This window comes from Phacochoerus africanus, chromosome 2 (assembly GCF_016906955.1).
Source record: "Phacochoerus africanus isolate WHEZ1 chromosome 2, ROS_Pafr_v1, whole genome shotgun sequence".
NCBI lineage: Eukaryota > Metazoa > Chordata > Mammalia > Artiodactyla > Suidae > Phacochoerus > Phacochoerus africanus.
In genome coordinates this window covers 93,284,347-93,304,893 of record NC_062545.1, presented here as the reverse complement: position 1 = coordinate 93,304,893, position 20,547 = coordinate 93,284,347, and the positions used below count along the sequence as shown (strand labels likewise).

Below are 20,547 nucleotides of genomic sequence, written 5' to 3'. Positions count from 1 at the left end.
ATCATTCCCCTGGTAATTCTATAAGTTTACTGTGCAGTGTCCTCTCTCAGTAAGAAATTTAACAATGATTTATGCAATAGTCAATTGTCATATACAATAATCAATCCCTTTTTGGAAACTCTGTCGTTTATTTCCATAGAATTGCAATGGCCATTTTAAGAAGCAGGTTGGCAATGAACATTAAATAAAAACATTTTGATTTAGTAACAACTATACAATTGTTTATACTATACAAGTATACAATATTTATACTATATAAATATTCTCATATTTTTAAGAAAAATATCTTTCATTGGGAATATAGCATTTTAAATGATTTTAGCATAAAATAACAGAACATATTAAGCATGATTTATGTTTATATCAGATTAAATATTTCCACATAGTAACAATTTGTTAAAATTAATATTACTATTAAATATTTGCATATAATTATAAGAGAAATCCACAAGCATAGTTTTAAGAATATTTTCTTTTTTTTTATTTTCCCACTGTACAGCAAGGGGGTCAGGTATCCTTACATGTATACATTACATTTTTTCCCCACCCTTTGTTCTGTTGCAACATGAGTATCTAGACATAGTTCTCAATGCTACTTCAGCAGGATCTCCTTGTAAATCTATTCTAAGTTGTCTCTGATAACCCCAAGCTCCTGATCCCTCCCACTCCCTCCCTCTCCCATCAGGCAGCCACAAGTCTGTTTTCCAAGTCCATGATTTTCTTTTCTGTGGAGATGTTCATTTGTGCTGGGTATTAGATTCCAATTATAAGTGATATCATAATGGTATTTGTCTTTGTCTTTCTGGCTCATTTCACTCATTATGAGATTCTCTAGTTCCATCCATGTTGCTTTAAGAATATTTTCTTAGAGATAGCACTTGCAATGCAAAATTCAGGGAGAAAAAAATAAACTTGAATTAAATATATCTGCTATAAACACAAATATGCTTAAACTTGCATACCACATACATGCACACATTGAAAGTAATTAATGTAAATACAATAATCAATATTAATTGCATATATATCAAAGTAAAATTACTTATCTTCTTATTTTTATTAATATTTATAGTTTATTACAATAAATATGTTTCATACAAACATGAAAAATAATAAATCTGTATCCACTGATTATTAGAAAAATTGTTATGATCAGTTGCTTATATTTGTTCTCTGTTTATACTGAGGTAGTTGAACCTTATCTGTATTTATGCTTATCAAATGAACTATTTGTATATGCAGGTAGTAGATCTTTCATGACCTGTCACCAGTAGTTAAGTGTAAAAAAAGAATGTGGTGATTCTTGTATCTGCTTTTAAAGTTTTTGTTCATAAGTGAAAAAAATCAGTTCTATTCATATATAGTTTCTATCAGAAACTATAAAAATATAATGGAGATGATTGGAGACAGGAAATAAATAGAAGAAAGAGAAACATAATAACTAAAAAAATTCTAGGAAATTTTTCAATTAGAAATTAGATAACTCCTGACACTATTACATGTGGAATGAAATGTGACAGATATTCAAGTTCTATCATTTTCACTGTCTCTCCTACCTAACAACAGAAAGACAAAAAAAAAAAATAAATAAAAAAGGCTGAGAGAGAGGAGTTAACTAACAAGGGAGAAAATATTTAAATATATTAATAACTTTAATAGATGTGAACTGATCCAATAAATTTTAAGGAAAGGCAAATAAGGTATCTGTTCTTGGAGCACTGTAATTACTATTTTTTGCAAGATAAGGAAGGTCCATACCCCTCAAATCTGTGAGCACTATCAAAAATTGTTTTCTCACTTACATAGAAAACTTAAAAACAAAAACCTAAATATTCACCCATTCAGTGATAAAAGTAAACCAAAAATGCGTGCCAAAAATTCTTTAAACATGACAAATATTTTTAGCTAATACACGGGCTTTTTAAATTATAAATATCTTTATTTTCATGACAAAATTTTATTATTTGAATTGTATCATTCTTATAACAATCCATTTACAGTCCTAAAAAGGTATCTTCTTTATTAACACAAACACAAATATTTATTTACATAAGATTCATGCTTGAGTGTGTTTGTGTGTATGTGTATATGGGTTCCTCGGGAGAAAAATATTTCTTTCCTGGACTGAAGTCAGTTGTTAAGGGAGGAGCAGAGGTACATGTAGAATCTTTACAGTTTGATCTTGGGAAGGAAAACATCTGAATATATTAAGAGTTTGAATTTGCATTAATAGTTACGGTTTCTTATATATTAAATAATATGCAGGGCATAATGATAGACCATCTACTATCTCTTTTTTTTAATATACTATATGATATGTATTAATGCATATTATATACACTGCAGTTTTTGCTTGAAACAGTAAAGTGCTATAGGTAACTGTTATGTTGACAAATTGTTCCTTCAGCAGAGACATGCAAATTAAATTTAACTTCACTAAGTCAAATAATTAGTTCAGAGCATTTACAGAGAAATAGAATTGTTATTTCTATTTCAAGGAGATTAAACCCAAAAGCCTCTGGCTATGTCTCATTGTAATGGCCCTTCCCCCACACTGACCAGCCTGGGTCACTCCCTCCTAGAGAAGGAATGTCACCCATTCCTCACGCCTCCTCTTTCTGACATGTTCCCCATGCAAAGAAGGTATTGCCCAAGACCAATCAGATCAAATATGCCCCATACAAAAATCAAACAACACCTAGCCTTACTCATGCATGGTGTAGGGGGCTTGGATAGGAGAAATTGGGTCTCCACTTGGGTCTGCATTGTGGGGTATAAAGACAAGTGCAGAGTGAGTCTGGCCCTCTTTTTTAACCTGCATGCACATGAGTTCTCTCTCTCTCTCTGAAGATGTACTTTTGCTTTAATAAATTTGTAAAACATCTGCTGTTCCAAGCTTTACTGTGGTGAGATGGGGACTGAGGAAACTGTGACTCTATCAACATAATAAAATTAGAAGACAAAGGGAAGGTTGTCATGTGGACTAACAGTAGAATAAGAAAGAAAGAAATTATAAAATACAGTTTTTTGAAATATGATACTGAAAATTCGAAGGAGGAGAATTGCTAAATTTTGCTGTAATAAGCCATATGCCTTTTATGTGTAAGGCAGATGATCGTGTGTGTGTGAGTGTGTATGTACATGTGTGTATGTACATGTGTGTATGTGCATGAGCATCAACACATTGTAGATGTTAATTTCTAGAAAGTGTCATACAACCGATTTATATTTCTGATGATTATAGTCATAAACATACAGTGGTATATATTGTGTTCCTCGAGGATCATTATTCTATGACAGCCAAGATATTCGTCAAAGCAGTGTGTTTGCTAATTAATCAATAGGCCACCACATACATTTGATTTCCATTTCGGAAGTATATACAAAGATTAGAAAACTGTTTCATAGTCTACAACAAAAGGAAAAGAGACTTCTGTGTATCTTTGCACTTTCTCTTTTAATGAGATCATATTTATAATTGAAATTAAACTAAGATAACATTTAATGAATTATCTCCTTTCTTTCTGTATGATAAGGAATGATAATAGATGACAATGGAAAATATATTACAAAAAATCAAAATTAGTTAATTAGTGAGAAAACAATTCTAGAGCATGAGTTTTTTTTTATAGATTTTTATTTTTTCCATTATAACTGGTTTACTGTGTTCTGTCATATTCTACTGTACAGCAAAGTGACCCAGTCACATATACATGTATACATTCTTTTATTTCACATTATCATGCTCCATCATAAGTGACTAGACATAGTTCCTAGTGCTATACCCCAGGATCTCATTGCTTATTCATTCCAAAGGCAATAGTTTGCATCTATCAACCCCAAATTCCCAGTCCATCCTACTCCCTCCCCCTCGCCCTTGGCAACCACAAGCCTGTTCTCCATGTCCATGAGTTTCTTTTCTGTGGAAATTTCTTCTGTGTCATATATTAGATTCCAAATAAGTGATGTCATGTGGTATTTGTCTTTCTCTTTCTGACTTACTACACCTAATATGAAAGTCTCTAGTTCCATCCATGTTGCTGCAAATGACATTATTTTGGTTTTTTATGGCTGAGTAATATTCCATTGTGTGTATGTGTGTATATACACACACACCACACCACATCTTCTTAATCTATTCATCTGTCAGTGGACAGTTAGGTTGTTTCCATGTCTTGGCTATTGTGAATAGTGCTGCAATGAACATGCAGGTACATGTTTCAAGGAAAGTTTTGTCCAGATATATGCCCAAGAGTAGGATTGCTGGGTCATATGGTAGTTTCATGTATAATTTTCTAAGGTACTTCCATACTGTTTTCCATAGTGTTTGTACCAATTTACATTCCCACTAACAGTGCAGGGGGGTTCCCTTTTCTCCATACCCTATCCAGCATTTGTTATTTGCGCACTTATTAATGATGGCCATTCTGACTGGTGCAAGGTGGCACCTCACGGTAGTTTTGATTTGCATTTTTCTAATCATCAGTGATGTGGAGCATTTTTTTCATGTGCTTATTGGCCACCTGTATATCTTCCTTGGAGAAATGTCTATTCAGGTCTTTTGTCCATTTTTCCACTGGGTTGTTGGTTTTTTTTGTTGTTGGGTTGTATAAGTTGTTTGTATATTTTAGAGAGCCTGAGGTTTTGAAAATCGATTGTCTGGAAACAAGAAAAAAATAAAAAAGAAAAGAAAACAGCGTGATCTAAGAGTTGCTATACAGATAAATTATGTTCCATGTCTACAAACAAAAATAGATGCTGAAAGCCCAGGAGCCCAACTAGTTTCTCATGCACACCTTGAGAAGTCAAAACAGAATAAACTCTGCACAGAGGTTTAAAAAGGCAGGGAAATTTGTAAGCTGTTATAGAATGATTTGCATTGGAATTGTTAGGTTATTGCTAAAATAATTTTCATGTTTAAATATGTAGCCATTATCCTCTCAAAAACTAGATTTTATCAAATGTCTCCTTTTCCAATATACTTGAATTTTCAACAATACTCCTTAGGTCCACAATCGTCATTATATATTCATCATATTGCTATGAGATAATAATATCTGGCTTTATTACCATTTTATTGACAGAGAAATTGATACAAAGAATAGTTGAGATAGTCAAGAATGCAGGGTTGAGAATAAATCAGAAATAAAAATCTGTTGTCTATTATCTTGGCTCCTGAACTTGTTCTGTTTTCATTATACTGTGTCATATGCTCATCTAAGAGGAGAAAAAAATTACACTCAAACAAAGAGCTTAATTATCTCCAATACTATCATCATCACGACCATGGAGAATGTGTTCAATCCTTGATACAAGAAAATCTATGAAGCAGATTATAACATTTACACTCATATATATGTATAAAAATAAAATGACATTGGGCACCATGATAACTGATGGAAGGTTAAAATGCAAGCCCTCGAAATGAAAATTCAAACTTATTAACCAAACATTACAATTAGAGTGTAATCCCTTATAAAAAGAAACTTATCAGAAGGGACAAATACCTGCAAGAGGAGTCGAACCTTAAAAGTGACACAGTTATTCAATGATACAGTCCTCAAGTACTTATAAATATTTTTAGAAATAAGAAATTATACGTGACGTCAAATTCCCCAAGTCTTTTTACATATTAGGATGTTCATGATTGATTATTTCTTCTCTGTCCTCTCTGGTAAAAAGAGTCTTATTTCATACAAATAAAACCAGGATGTGGAGTTCCCTTGTGGCACAGTGGGTTAAGGATCTGGTGTTAGTCCTGCAGTGGCCCAGGTAGCTGCTATGGCATGGGTTCAGTCTTTGGCCTAGGAACTTGCATATGCTGGGTGAGGCTAAAAACAAAACAAAACAAAAAGCCAGTATAAAATGGGCGAGATTAATTACAGTTACACTAATTTTATTATAATTTGCACACAGGTCTTAGTGGACATTTTCTATGTGTGTATGTTACTATTTTAGAGGTTGAGTAACTGTGAATCTTTGTTTTAGCTTTTCTTTCTGCCTTTCTATGTTTCAAATGTGTTCTTTTTCAATGGTGTGAGAACACTCAAAGCCTTTATTTTTTTTCCACTGCAACTTTGAAAAATCTAGTGAGCTATAGTAAATAAGTTGGAATTGCCTTTCAGCAACTGGTGAATATAGTTAAAGGAGTATGACAGAGCCAGATAAGATCTCTGATAGTCAGTTGCCATGGACTCTGGAAAGAAGGGGGAAGCAAAGAGCCAGACGTTCAGCTCCCTCTAGAGATACATGGAAACATTTTCTTAATTTGTACTAAGAAAGAGGGTGCAATTAAAGGTTTTTACTCTGTTCATAAATTTTGTTTCATAATTAAACATATGATTTAAGATTTAGTCTTGCGTCCACTCCCTCAACACATGTAGAGTAAACATACCATGAAAATAATAAGTGTGTCATAAAGAGAGATGAGATTGCCAGCATATTTTAGTAGCTGAAAATTGTAAAGAAAAACCCTATTTCTTCTACACATTTTAAAACACAATTCTAACAGTTTAAATTCTCTAAAAGTGTTGTAGGTGGGTAAATTTATAATGTTTTGTAAAAAAGTGGATTTATTCTAGAGAATAGAGCATTTGCAAATTAAATAATTTGCTTATTAACATGCAGTCACAAGTGACTTTAGGCAGGGAATGAAAATACATAATAATTGTAAGTGATATTATAATAATTGTGAATGATTACACTATCAGTAAACATAGGAAGAGTGAAATTAAATCATAGTTCTGTGATAGCTATGAGCCATATTTATTTAAAAGTGAACTTCAAGATCCTCACACTAAATTCTTAAGTAATAATTTCTTCAAAGCTGCAATTACATCCTTATATCTAAGCCTGTAGATTAAGGGGTTAAAGAGTGGAGTCACAGTAGTGTAGAAAACGGAGAGCATTTTGCCAGTTCCTGCAGAATGATTTGATTTGGGCCATAACTAGGTGATAGTAACAGAGCCAAAGAACAAAAGCACAACTATCAGATGAGAAGAACAGGTGGAGAAGGCTCTGGACCGACCTGTGGCTTAAGGCAACTTTAAGATGGTAGAAATTATTTGGACATAAGAGCCAGTATCAGTAGAAAAGGAATCATGGCAAATAGTACAGCAACTATATAGACACATATCTCATTAAGCGCAGTGTCCCCACAGGCCTGCTGGATCAATGGGGGGATGTCACAGAAAAAGTGGCCAATTTGGTTGGAATCACAGAAAGGCAGTGAGAACACCTGACATGTCTGCCTTATCTGGACCGGAATTCCACTGAGCCAGGCACCAACAGCCAACTGGACGCATAATGCATAATGCAGAGGGTTGCAAATGGACACATAGCGGTCATAGGCCATCACTGCCAGAAGGAATGCCTCTGTGGCACCCAGAACAAGGAAGAAGCATATTTGGGTGGTACAGCTTAGTAAAGAAATGCTTCTCTCTTGAGTCCAAAGGTTCATTAGAATCCTGGGGAGAGTGACAGACACATAACAGATTTCCAGAGAGGAAAAATTTTCCAGGAAGAAATACATGGGTGTTTGGAGAACAGAGTCCATCCTTGTGATTATTATGATAAGACCATTTCCTGTTAAGATGAATATATAGACAAGAAAGAAAAGTCCAAATAGAAGCGCCTGGAGGTTTGGAAGTTCAGAAAATCCCAGAACAAACACCATGACAGAAGAGAAATTGCCTTCTGCTATTTGGTCCCTAAGCATCTGTGAAAATAAAGAATTCAGCCCACAAAGTCATTTTATCTGCCTGAACTGCAGTTTGCTCAACTATGAAATATGTCTGTACACTATGCTTTCATAAGTCACAAAGTCATTAAGAATGAGTCCTATCAAAACAACTAAATTGACATTAAATGTTAGTTTTTTAAAAAAGTTCATTATCTCACAAAACATAATCCATCAGTGGGAGTCTCCATTGTGGCTCAGTGGTAACGAACCCGGCTAGCATCCATGAGGGTGCGGGTTCAATCACTGGCCTCACTCAGTGGGTTAAGGATCCAGTGTTGTGTGAGCTGGGGTGTAGCTTTCAGACATGGCTGGGATCCTGAGTTGCAGTGGCTGTGGCATAGGCCAGATCTGATTCAGCCCCCAGTCTGGGAAATTCCATATGTTGCAGGTGTGGCCCTAGAAAGAAAAAAAAATTCCATTGGAAAACATTCCTATCAGAATTAAATCTGCTGAGAGATGGCTGTGTTTTCTTGTTCCCACAATTAAATTGATGTTTTGTTATTTAGCTTTGTGATAGGAACATCAAAATCTAATTTGAATTAAGTTAATGAAAATAAATTAAAAATAAAAGTAATGACATTAATTATACAAAGAGGTTTGACAAAATTTGTAATATCATTTTCCATAAATTCTTTTTTCTATTGTTATTACTTTTAAAATAATTTTATTTAATCATATTTTGATTTAAGCAGTCTCAAATTATTTTTAGATATACCATAGAGTTATAATAAAAAAAATAAGCTGGAAAAGGTGATTTGGGGATGATTGTGATTTTTTGCATTCTAACAATTCTTTTTTTTTTTTTTTTTTGCTTTTTAGAGCCACACCTGCAGCGTTTCAAGGTTCCCAGGCTAGGGGTTGAATTGGAGTTGCAGCTGCTAGCCTATACCACAGCCACAGCAACATGGGATCCAAGCCACATTTTCGACCTACACAACAGCTCACAGCAATGCTTGATCTTAACCCACTGAGTGAGACTAGGAATCAAACCTGCAACCTTGTGGATTCTAGTTGGATAAGTTAACAGAGCCACATAGGGAACTCCTGTATGCTAACAATTCTTATAGTCAGTTTCTTTCAATTGAAAGAAGTCATAAATTACTCAGTTACAAAGATATTTATCAGATCTCAAAAACTGCTTTTGCATTGTAGTTTTAATTCTTGGGATCTATAGCCATGCTTTTGGTTCAAAACATGGTAATGGAGGAAAAGAAATATCAAAGGGTTTTTGCGTCCAAGCAGAAGGCTGTCCTTCCAACTCCTGTTTGCCTATTTCCAACCTTTTCCACTAAAGTGGTCTGTAAATGGCACATGGGTCCCAGGTCCTTTATCAGGTTCTCCTAGGTCATCCAAGTCTTTCGTGAAGTCTGTTGTCTCCAAACACACGTCTCTCTAATAAACACATTGTACAAATATTTCTGTGATACCAACAGCACACAGTTGCACTCTGTAAGAGTTTGATTCACAAAGTGCTTGAATAACACAAAGTTATTCATCCTTGTGGTCTCTGCAGTTATCCTACTTATGGTGCTGAATAAGAGGACTTGCACATATTCCACCATCTAAGGGTGGTATTAGAGCATGCAGCTTCTTGAAGATAGCCTTATATGGAGGAAGACATTACTTGAAATAAGCTTGCAAACTATCAACAAATTTGGTAAAAACAGGAAACTAATGAGTACCTGCAGTGATTCACCACTACATTAGACATATTTCACAGATACTGTCTTATTTAATCTTCACGATTGTGCTGTGAGGCAATTCTGTCACCATTTTACTTAGGAGTAAATTTCAACCTATGTTTGTTATATTAATCAGCCAAGGTCGCAGCCAGGAAATGGTGTTGTTGAGATTTAATGGCAGTCTTTTAAAACTCAAAAATCTAAGTTACTTTTACTATAACAGGTAATGATACCAAGGGACCCCAGAATGTAAGGTTTGTATGGTATATCCTCCCAGGTTATAATGTATATAATAACCCAGTAAGCATTTGATTTATTAATTAGTAACAATTTGCATTATAAATTAGTTGTATTGGATAGTTCATTAATAATTGTGGAGAATATGCTGTTCTCATTCTTGTGCTTTGCGTTCACATCAGCTTCTCCCCTCACACTGAAGTCCTGTATTTTTTTTTTTGTCTTTTTTTTTTGTTGAACCCATGGTATGTGGAAGTTCCTGGCCCAGGAATTGAACCCATGCCACAGCAGTGACCCAAGCCACAGCAGTGACAATCCTAGATCTTTAACCCACCAGAGCACAGGAGAACTCTGAAGTCCTGTGTTAATTTGACTCCTATTCTAACAGCTGAGTGTTTTTGAAAAGCAAAGTAGAACAAAGCAAACAAGTAATTGAAAAACAAATTAGAAATTAATAATCTACAATTGAGTCATTAATTACTCCCACAGTATTTGAGGCAAGTTCTGAACAAGAAGTAATCCTAAGTATTTTTTGATTTTTTTAAAGCTGAACTCATGGCACATGGAAGTTCCCAGGATAGGTGTCAAATCAGAGTTACAGCTCTCATCCACAGCCACAGCAATGGCAGGATCCAAGCTGTCTGTGACCTATACCACAGCTCATGGCAACAACAGATCTCTGACCCACTGAGCAAGGCCAGGGATTGAACCAGTTCCTCATAGATACTAGTCAGACTCCCTTCCACTGGGCCACATGGGAACTCCCAGTTTTATAATTTCCATATGTATTGTGAATATTAAATAGTAATTGCATGATAAAGCCTTTCAAAATGTAGGAAATAGGATTATTAAGCAATTTATATCCAATTTATAATTTCCTCTTTAATATTATAGTAGCATAAAATATTTCCTTAATATAAAAATATTGAGCATATTTCCCTTTGAATCTGGGAATTTTTTTTCAGTTTCTTCCAAGAGTACCATTCATGAATAGCTTTATTACAATTTCAAAAGATAGTATAAATTGGTCTATAAAATTGACAGATATCATATATTAGAAACTCTGTTGGGTTCATATATTATCCCTAAACATTTTAATAACCCAGAATATTTGAGAGAACTAAGGCACAAAGAAAAAGTGCACAACAGTTTCTGACTACAAATCCTATTCTAATTCCACTGTATACTTCAGACTCCAATTAACAGTTTCTACTTGTGTTAAATGATTTTATATTTCATTTCCAAAAAAAGAGTTTTAATGAAATTAATATGTTTTACAACAAGGAGAATATTATTCACCATATCAAGCACCAAGGCTATTGACATTTTATTTTCTCAAATGATATTTAAACAATATGAGAATCAGGGACTGAATGAAATTTAAGCAACAGAAAGAAGAAAGAGAGAGAGAGAGCAGGTCAGGTCGGGAAGCAGGAGGGAGGGAAGAAGAAAGGAAACAAGGGAGGAAGTGAGAGAAAAGCCACAACCTACGAGTTTTAGTAATTTAGTATTTTTAGTATTTTCATACTAAAATATTCACAGCAGAGTTCCCACAGTGGCTCAGCGTAACGAACATGACTAGTATCCATGAGGTTGCTTTTTTGATATCTGACCATGCTCAGTGGGTTAAGGATCCCACGTTGCTGTGGCTGTGGTGTAGGTCAGCAGCTGCACCTCCAATTCCACACCTAGGCAGTGAACTTCCATGTACTGCACCTGCAGCCCTAAAAAAAGAAGCAAAAATAAACAAAAAATAAATATTCACCTTAGTGATTAGTAAAATATGGTTGCCCATTTTTTAAATACACTAAATTCATGCCTAACGTTGGAGATGAGATTTGTGCTATAATTTGATCTCATATATGTATCCTTTCATTGTACCTAGAGAGGAGAACAAAGAAGTGGTATTTCACTATTCCAAAATTTATACTACTCACAGTCTTCTTTTCCAGAAGTCCTTCAAGGTGACCAGTAGACAAGGACCTGATTCTTTTGTTCTTTTAATTGAGGCTTTTTTTTTTTTTTTTAAATGCAGTTGAGTTCTTTACTCAGGGATATAGGACAATTTCTGTTGTACTTAACTAATGACTTCAGGGATCCAAATCCCCTTGGGTAAGGACGAAGACAGTTATATGTGTCGTCAGATTTTGTAGTATATCTTTAATCAGAAAAGTATTAGACCAATGAATTTTTGAAATACCTTAAAATTTTAGATTCCTTTTAAGATAGGTTTTTTTTTGGAAATAATTCATTTCATTGATGGTCATGTGCAAATAATGTGAGAAAAAAGAATGTATAAATGTATGTGTAACTGGGCCACCATGCTGTATAGCAGAAAAAAAATAATGTATTAAGGAAATAAAAAATTAAAAAATAAAATAAAGCTATTAAAAATAAAATAATCAATTACTGCCTTCTTCAGTAAGTTTTCTTATATTAGATTTTTTCAACACTGCCTCAATAATTTTAATAACTTTTGTTACAACCTAACAATATATTTCAAAATTTTTTAATTGTTTATCTCTTCTAACAGAAAAATGTGGATAGTTGCCTGAAATAGAGTTTAACTTACCAAGTTTAATATAATACTCTGTTAATATACTGTAAATATTTGGACTTACTGAACTTTGATATTTAAGATGTAATTTTCTAAGAAAACCAATTTAAAATGTAAATCACACTTTTGATGAAAAAGTTCATGCTCACCTTTACAGACTGGAATGAAATTATTTCTTTCATCAATACAGTGTTTTATATATTGTTTTATTGAAATCGAGTTTTAAACTTTTGATGTTAGGAGTTGCAAATACCTTTCTAAAACTTTTTTTCCTTCAAACAAATAGTGCCCCTTAAATATTTTTTTTTTTCTATCTTGTGGGAATTTGTCCTCTTCCATATCACTTTTTAATTGAACTACCTCATTATATTTGTCATTCAGATATTTTGGAAAGCAGCCAAAAACATCTCTGGCCACAGCATTCCTATGCAGAGAAGTCTTACTCTGTGTTCTCTCAGGCATTTTATTTTTCTTGTGCCTTGTGTGTTTTTTGTTTTTGCAAACTCAAACAATCAAATGTCTTTAGTTACATATTACTAAGCTTTTAATTAGCGCTTTTATTAGACTTTAATTTAGGTATTCTCTTGACGTTTACAATTTAGATACTCACCTGACATTTATAACAGTTCCTAATCTCTTACTTGCATATAAAAGGCTTTTGTACAGAAATTCAAAATGCACCATAAGTGGAAGAATTTATAAAATCAGAGTATTTGTGAAAGTAATTCAGGGAACTGTGAATTGACTAAAAATGACTGAAGAGAGGAAAAATTGATGTTTCTAAGGAAAAAATAAATATCATGTAAAATTTCAGATATATAAAAGTAGACAGAAAAATATGGTTAAATCCCTTGAAATAATAAAAATATATAGACAACTTTTTTTTTCACTAATATCATCACCATGTCTTTACTCACTGGATCAATATTAAGTTAATTTTTGTGTAAGGTTTAGGTTTATATTGAGGTTCAGTTTTTTGGGGTTTTTTTTGTTTGTTTTGCATGTCCAATTTATCGACACTGTTTTTAGAGACAATATATTTTATCATTTGAATGGTTTTGAAACTTTGTCAAAACTCAGTCATAGTTTGTGTGGGGTGATTTTTAAATTAAGTTCCATTGGTCTCTTGCTCCACCACTATATTGTCTTTATTCTTCTAGACAATAGAATATGCACTCTGCATGTGTGTGTGTGTGTGTGTGTGTGTGTGTGTGTGTTCTGTTACAAAATTCAGTGTAAAACTACACCAGGTCAATTGAAGCAGAGTACTAATGGCCCAGACACTTCAGGAATGAGGTTTTGTATCATGCCACCAAAGACATGGCCATGACCAGCTGAAGGGCTTTCTGGGGGCAAAGGAATATGGACTAGATGTTGGAAGAAGGGAGTTATCACAATTAGTTACAAGTAATGGGAAGTTGCAGAAACAGGGAGTGTAATCTGTAATTGTTATGAGTACTTCTTTCATTTTATTATGAATATATCAAAATATCAAGAACCAGAATGAACGTTACCCCAGAGTTTGTATCTTCTTTTGGCAAAAGGATAAGCATTCTTTTGGTTGTATGTAGAATACTTGTATCATGCTAAGTGGATTTATTTCTTTGTCATTGTCTTTATTTGGATATCAGTCGGGCTACGGAGATTTGTATGGTTGTCAAGTTGACAAAGGGTAGACTCTGACAGCTAGTTTTATGGTAACATGTCCAGACTATAGTACCCAGCTAGTCAATCAAACAATAATCTAGGTATTCTTTTCATATATTCTGTAAAAGTGATTAATACCTAACACCAATACATTTTAAGTAAAGGAGATCACCTTGTATAACGTAGCCCTCAACCAATCAGTTGGAAGCTCTTAAAAGCAAAACTGAGGTTTCCCTGAGGAAGAAATTCTGACTCAAGGCAGCTTCTTCCTGAGAGTTTCAAAATCAACAGTGATAAAAGAAACAACAAACTAATCAGAAAATGTACCAGAGACTTGAAAAGATATTTTACTTAAATAATTTCATATAATTTCAAATAATTTCATAAAAGATGCTCACCAGCATTAGTTATTATTAAAATACAAATTAAAACCTAAATGAGCTTATCCTACACATACATATTCAGTGGCTAGAATTAAAATAAAATAAATCACAAAATAATATAACTCAAAATTGGTAAATGAAGAGATAACCTTTTATTAGTGAGAGCTTTCAAAGCATTAATATGTTTCTTATTTTTCATTTTTAATTTTTTTGTCTTTTTTTAGAGTCAAACCTGTGGCATTTGGAGGTTTCCAAGCTAGAGGATCGAATCGAGCTGCAGCTGCTGGTCCCACACCACAACCACAGCAACACCAGATCTGAGCCATATCTGTGACCTATACCACAGCTCATGGCAATGTCAGATCCTTAACATACTGAGTGAGGCCAGGGATTGAACCTGCATCCTCATGGATACTAGTCAGATGTGTTTCGGCTGAGCCACGACGGGAACTATAGCATGGACATATTTCTAATGTGGGTTTCTCCATGCCTCTATCCATTCTTCTTTATACAAGTATAAATCTATTCCAGCTTCCTATAATTAAATCTAATATTCTCCTCCATTATATTTTGTGAGTGTGTGTCTCTGTGGGTTTGTTTGTAGGGGGTGTTACAGAAAAATTATTCTATCACTGCGTGCTCACTAAGCTGAGAGGAGCTCTAATTAAGCTGAGGACACCAGTGGCTGGAAACTCAATAAAGGAACTACTTGGAATTTTAGGTTGTGACTATGGAAGGGAATTGAGGATAGAAATAGGCAGTCTCGTCTCACTTGGCAGTGCAGTGAGAAATATTCCCAACCTCTATTCCAGCTTGGTGTGATCTTGTAACTAAAGTTGAGTTTAGGGACTGCAATCATGCATGCTGTGTTTAGTTTGCAGCATCGAAAAATGAAGAAGTGGAGTTCTCATCATGGCTCATTTGTTAACGAATCCGACTAGGAACCATGAGGTTGTGGGTTTGATCCCTGGCCTCACTCAGTGGGTTAAGGATCAGGCATTGCCATGAGCTGTGGTGTAGGTTGCAGATATGGCTAGGATCCTGCATTGCTGTGGCTCTGGCCTAGGCCGGCAGCTACATCTCCTATTAGACACCTAGCCTGGGAACCTCCATATGCCTCAGGAGTGGCCCTAGAAAAGGCAAAAGGACAAAAATAATAAATAAATAAAAAATAAAAATAAATAAAAAGGAAGAAGTGAGTGCTTCCCATTATTCCCACTCCCTTTCTGTGGTCCAGGAGGTGAAGAGGCCTGCTGGGCTAGTGTGGATGTGGAGATGGAAGATCCGTGTATAAAAAGACATAACTGCCTCCCAACAGCCCTAGATTTCCTACGTCTGAATTTATGACGACAGAGAATCAAAATTCTATTTAACCTAAGACATTGTACAATTGCATCTTCTTTAGAACATCTTAGTTTATGCTGTAGGTAATAAGTAATTATGCATTTCTGATTTTACAAGGCTTGCATTTCTTAATAAACAGAAAATCCAGTAAGAGAGGTAGATAACTTAGAGAAGGAGTGGTATGGAAAGATAGGGTTTTTTGTTGTACCAACTCCTCGAGTGGCAGGCAGAAAGATTTAGTTCAAGTAGGAAGGGGCCTGGGGAACAAGCTAATACCCAGAGTAAAGAATAGTTCCTATTTAAAGAACACTTTGTTATGCAATAGAACATATTATAGACACTGGTTAAACTCTGTTTCAAATGAATATGAATTTCCTAATTGTTCCGCCAAAATCTCATTTTCCCTCTGTCTTTTAACTCAATCCATAAAGGTAAGATTCTATTTTAACTTCAATCCAAACAGGTAAGCATGAATCATTTTTTGTCCAATAAAGAATTTAGTTTTACACATATCAATATATATTTAGCATCTACAAAATAATACATTTTGGAGAATTTACAAGAGAACTTCTTTGATGTAATTGTTGTTTAATTTCAAACCCTGATTCAGACAGCTTTTGACATTATTATTCTCATCATTATATTATCAAATGAAAAATTACAAATTTCTTTGTAATATAACTGGCTAGTATACCAAAGATTATGGCTCTCTTCATCATCATCATCAACTTAGGTTTTAATATTTATTAAGCAATTGCCTGTAATAAGCAGGTATTTAAGTAGTTTACATATATTAAATCTGGGGATATCTCATAAAAATTTAATTGCATATAACTAAAGAGTAAGACAGTGGATGGACCTTATTAAAATGGGTTTGCATCCTTCTCCTGCCAAAGGAATCATTAGTTTGTTAAAATTAAGATCAATGGTAAATGAATCTGAAAATACTAAGAGATAATAGCATATTTTCATTTTTATCTTTGGAGATGTCTCCTAAAGAAAAAAGGCTTCTGAACTGCATTCACTAATTTTAGATTATTTCTTATTTTCAATTTGATTTTATGAATTTGCTCTAAGTAGTATCAAATGTATAGTGATATAGCTGGTATACCAAAAAAAAAATAACTATTAAATTTGAAAGACCAGAAAAATAAGCACAAATTATTTTAGTAAAAACAAAAGTGGCTACATTTACCTGAATTTAGTATTTTTCTTTCTGAGTTTTATAAATAGAAGCACAAAATGTTTCCAAAAGTCAGAAACCAGCAAATGTGTTGCAGGATTTAAGGAACTCTTTGAACCTGAGTTTGAGTTTAGAAGGTAAGTACATATAGACAGGATTTGAAAAATTATTTCTTTTTCTTTTTTTTTTTTTTGTCGTTGTTGTTGTTGCTATTTCTTGGGCCACACCCGCGGCACATGGAGGTTCCCAGGCCAGGGGTCAAATCGGAGCTGTAGCTACCGGCCTAAGCCAGAGCCACAGCAACGCGGGATCCGAGCCACGTCTGCAACCTACACCACAGCTCACGGCAACGCTGGATCGTTAACCCACTGAGCAAGGGCAGGGATCGAACCCTCAACCTCATGGTTCCTAGTCGGATTTGTTAACCACTGCGCCACAACGGGAACGCCGAAAAATTATTTCTTAATTTGCAAATGGTTTTACATTGATAATTCCATTTAATAGTCATAAATATTGTTTCATTTTACAAATGGTAAGTTGAGGTTAAAATTGTTTTCAGTAAATGTGGACACTATATTCTTGGCTGCAAGTTTTATTGTTCTTTGTTTCTCTGGCTGTTTTTTGTACCTGAGTTTCAGTATGCTTTTCAAATGCACTACCTTACTTGAAGAGTAAGGAAAATTTAGAGAAAGGATCAAAGATGAGAGGAGACCTTATACGAAGAGCAGATACAGTAAGAAGAATAAAGCAGGTGACAGTCCTGAAGACAATGGTGAGCCCATCCAGTGTAGATGCATGCTGCCTGCTGGTCTGAAAAGATTGTTGATTCATTCAACAAACAATTTTAATCAGTGTCCAAGTACTACACTTTATATTGAATTAGATAAGTGAATAAAACATGAGTAAAGGTGGCAGGATGAGATTCACACACACACACACAAAAAAAAACAAAAAAAAACAAAAACAAAAAAACAAAAACCAAAGGTATGGTCCTGTAGACTCAGACACATGAAATCATTTCTTAGTAGTATCACCTATCAGCCATTAGGTTCTGAATGTTTTAAAGAAACAGTTATAGCATTTTGACATTTCATACAATCACATTTTCTTGGGGAGAAATGCATATAATGGGCAAGGATAAAATACATTTTGTACCTTAATATGGAGTCTGGAATAGTGTAGATGGAAATTACTTTTTTTTTTTTTGACTTTTTGTGTTTTTACGACTGCACCTGCAGCATATAGAGGTTCCCAGGTTAGGAGTCTAATCCGAGCTGTAGCCACCGGTATACACCACAGCCACAGCAACACCAGATCCGAGCCACGTCTGCAACTCACACCACAGCCCAGGGCAACGCCAGATCCTTAACCCACTGAGCGAGGCCAGGTATCAAACCCGCAACCCCATGGTCCCTAGTCAGATGCAATTCTGCAGCGCCACAATGGGAACTCCAAGAAATTACTATTTAACTTTCCCTTTCTAACTCACAGAAAATCCTGGGATTCCCAAGTTTTAGATGAACTGCTGCTTCTGCCCCATTTATGTCTACATTTTTGTAGCTGAAATGTTGATCATTGTCCTCCCTTAATGCTTGTAGAATATGGATATAGGTATCTCTTTGTTCCAAGTACTTAGTCTCTGTGGACTTTCAAATCAGTTAACATGTACCATGAAAGTTATATACAACATATGGCAAACAAGGAAGCAATTTGCTACTTCTGCCAGAGGGAGTGAAAAGAGTATAATTTCTAACCCCCATTTCCCCCCCTCCACACATACACACACACACATGCTTGAATGTACCAGGAGAAGGAGGAGGTCAGTCTGAAGGCTGGGTAGGAACTATCGCTTACACCTAGGGCACCATTCCAAAGAAGCAATCATGTTGACTCACTTTTAATTTATTCAAGCAGTTAGTAAATAAATTTTTGTGAAACAAATATGCTCCACATAGCCTCAAAAATGTACAGAACATAAAGAAAGTTATAATCTACACAGAGCATAAAGAAAAGTACAACATAAAGATGGATCTAACATATTCACATGCCTGAACCAGCAGACATTTGTGTGCAAAACAGAGGAAAAAAGGAAGAAGAAAAATGAAAGAGTGGATTAAATGGATATAGCATAATAGTAGAAAATGTTGAGGAAGTGAGTGATTTGGGAACTTTCTCAGAGATGAGTTGTGGCTGCTTTCTCTTTCATACCAGAAGGGTGGAGTTGTGAGCATTCTAGTTAGAACTGCTTTCTTGAAAAATGCTTGGTGTTTCTGCCTCTTACCTGATGAGAGTTCCTGGACAGGAAGACCACCTTAGAGTTTCTTTCCTCTTGACTGAAAAATTTGAATAAAAGTGACTGTTTAATTTAAAGACCTTATATTGAAATATTAAGTTAAAAATGAAAAATCATCCCAAATATTGAGTGGTCAGTTCATTAATTTTGTTTATAATAAAATAGATTAAATAGAAAATCATAGCTAAACAGGACATTAAAATAACACGGGAAGGCCATCACATTAAAAAATTATCTTGCCTGGCTTACAAAATATTTACTTACACAATAAAATTAATTTTGAATTGATAATAATGTAAAACCGAATTGAGAGGTGAGAAGAAAAACACATCAGCTGGAAGAAGGAAATCACTGATACAACTGAACATAAATTCCGATTTTGCATTTTTGAGTGTTCAGATGACTAGCAAAATTACAAACGTATCTTCAGAAACAAAGAAATATGATAATCTGTAACAGAAAATGGAGGCTAAAGATTTTTTCTTAAAAATATGTTTACTCGCAATGAAAAAAATGTGCTTCACCCTTAATAGATCTCTTATCAGTTATAGTTTTGCTTTTATAGGAAACCGGAAAAACTGAAAAGAGTATCATCCTGTTTTACGTAAGAAAATAAGAGCCAAAGAGAGTGGAATAACAGTGCAGCAGATTAAATCATTCCCACAGATGAAATATGAAGAGATGGAAGAAGAAGCCAACGTGTCCACGGTGATGCAGTTTGTACTCCTGGGATTTTCTGACCTTCCAAACCTCCAAGGGTTACGCTTCGGGGTGTCCTCCATCATTTACATCATGATCTTAATTGGAAATAGTCTCATAATAATAACTAGGCTCGACACTGCATTCCAGACACCCAGGTATTTTTTCCTGGCAAACTTTTCCTCTTTGGAAATCTGCTATGTGTCTGTCATTCTCCCTAGGATTCTGGTCAACCTTTGCACTAAGGATAGAAGCATTTCTGTGCTGGGCTGTGCCACTCAAATGTGCTTCTTCCTTATGCTGGCAACCACTGAAAGTTTCCTCATGGCTGTGATGGCCTATGCCTGCTACACGGCCATTTGTAACCCATTGCACTATCCTCTGGTTGTGAACCACAGGATGTGCATCTGACAGGCCATGGGCTCCTGGATCTGTGGAATCCCAGTGCAGATAGGGCAGATGTGCCAGATCTTCTCTCTGCACTTCTGTCATTCAAACCTTTGTCTGTGACATGCCTCCCATTCTGAACCTAGCCTGTGGAGATACTTCTCTGCATGAGCTGTCTGTGTATGCAGCAGTTCTGCTGATTGGTGTCATCTCTTTTATGTTGATACTTGCCTATTTTAGCAAAATCATTTCCTCTATTCTGAGGCTGTGAACATCCAGAGGTCGGGCCAAAGCCTACTCCACCTGTTCTTCTCACCTGCTGGTTGTGCTCTTATTTTTTGGATCTGCTATAATTACATACTTAAGGCCCCAATCCAGTCATTCTCCAGAAATT

General features: G+C 34.9%; 2 pseudogenes; one reads left to right on the top strand and one right to left on the bottom strand.

Annotated features, from left to right (window-relative positions):
- Positions 1-6,786: 6,786 nt before the first annotated feature.
- On the bottom strand, positions 6,787-7,808 carry LOC125121079 (olfactory receptor 10AG1-like; annotated as a pseudogene).
- An 11,916-nt stretch (positions 7,809-19,724) lies between these two features.
- On the top strand, positions 19,725-20,544 carry LOC125120682 (olfactory receptor 10AG1-like; annotated as a pseudogene).
- The last annotated feature ends 3 nt before the right edge of the window (positions 20,545-20,547 follow it).